This window comes from Eumetopias jubatus, unplaced genomic scaffold (assembly GCF_037043125.1).
Source record: "Eumetopias jubatus isolate StellerSeaLion01/CBP00866 unplaced genomic scaffold, mEumJub1_p1.0 scaffold_3, whole genome shotgun sequence".
Taxonomy (NCBI): domain Eukaryota; kingdom Metazoa; phylum Chordata; class Mammalia; order Carnivora; family Otariidae; genus Eumetopias; species Eumetopias jubatus.
The window spans coordinates 121,766,651-121,768,421 of NW_028274809.1; the positions used below are offsets into that span (position 1 = coordinate 121,766,651).

Consider the following 1,771-nt stretch of genomic DNA (forward strand, 5'->3'; position numbering starts at 1 on the left):
AAAACACATTTAACCTCATAAGCCCCAAGAACCAAGACAGGTCTAGTCGGTACTGGGTAGATGGGGAGAAAAACCTTGGAATGACTTTTGAGGTAGAAGTTTGGAAATGAATGGGAGTGAATGAGCCTTAAATATTCAAAATGAGACTGTTCTAAGACAAGAATGCCTAAGAATTATAAAATTTGACAAAGGTATAAATAATGAATGAGCGACTGGGTAAAGTTTGACAAGGCTGTGGACAAAATTATTAGAAAACAATTTTAAACATTTTCTGTTTTTTTTAATCTGTGAAAGAATTCAAATTTATTGAATGAAAGGCACTGCTTACGATTTACAAAACAATTAAGTAAGTTGAAGAGGAAGCTTTCAGTGAATTAAATAATACAGGGTTTTTTGGATCTGTAATCGATAAACATTTAATTAAAAAAATAAACAGCTTGTATTACGTCACCACACAGATTTATACAACAATCAGATGTGTAAAAACATAAGTAAGGTTTTATGGGACCCCAACACAGGTATCTTTTCCTAAATCCTAAGAGAACCAAACAGTTTTAGAAGCTAAAGCTATTATGTTTACAGATGTGCAAAACACTAAGCAAAAACTCTTTATTTTTAAGAAAAAAGTACGTTTCCTCATTTTCTATTCTTGGCATAAATGTTAATTCTTCCCCGTGGAACCAAAACCTCCTGAACCCCTTTCAGTGTCATCTAAAACCTGAACTTCCTCTATTTCTGGATAAAAAATCCGTTCACAAATGAGCTGTGCAATCCGATCGCCCTTCTTGACTTGAAACTTTTCTTTGCCAAAATTAAATAGTACGACACCCACATTTCCTCTGTAATCTTCATCTATGACGCCAGCTCCTACATCGATGAAGTGTTTTGCAGCCAAGCCAGAACGGGGAGCTACTCTTCCACAGCACCCAGAAGGAAGAGCTACCTGAATGTCCGTTTTCACAAGGGCTTTCTCCATAGGTGGTAGTGTATAATCACAGCCGCTGTACAGGTCGTAGCCTGCAGCCCTCGCGGACCCCTTGGTCGGGGCGGTGGTGTGCTCTGAGAGCCGGACAAAGCGGAGCCGCATGCTGTCCTCCGCAGGCCGGGGCCTCTTGCTGGGGGAGATGGCGGGTGTCGCTTCAGAGCAGGGCATGGCAGAACAGAACGCAAGAAAAGACAGCAGCAGAGAAAACAAACGCACACCTAAACATTTTCTGTTTTAAACACATGAGTTTAGACTCCTAAATAAACTGGTAATATATAGAAACTAAAATAGGATAAAACATTGGTCTTGAGTCATAATCCACCCCGATGTACCTCATACCCCTCCCTCTCACCAGCCCTGCCCTGTGGTTAATCAACCACAGTGGAGAAATGCCAAGAGACCCTTCAGCTGTGATGGTAATAGAACAGTCACATTTTCCTAGGAAATTTCAAGGGAGTGAAGTCATACAACCAACATCAAGTGGCCTCTGAGGACGTGTTCTCCAGGGTCTGCCACTGCCAAGACACCCTGATCAGGAGTAGCTGTCATTGAGCCAATGGCAAAGCTGACCTTCTGTTCGCTGCGTGACATGATCCCTGTGATCCCACTTTCATGGGGCTGCCGTCTTATTCCAAATCTATTATTGGGGAAAAAAGGAAGGAAGGTAGGAAAAAGTAAACTAAATCTAACAACAGTCAGAATATGATTTCATTTGCCTTGGGCCTCCTTATCTAAATTTGAGTGAGAGGAGTGACACAAGTATTAACATATTTTCTGGTTGCAATT

General features: G+C 41.2%; 1 pseudogene; it reads right to left on the minus strand.

Annotated features, from left to right (window-relative positions):
* Positions 1-440: 440 nt before the first annotated feature.
* On the minus strand, positions 441-1,187 carry LOC114211800 (deoxyuridine 5'-triphosphate nucleotidohydrolase pseudogene; annotated as a pseudogene).
* Between the last annotated feature and the right edge of the window lie 584 nt (positions 1,188-1,771).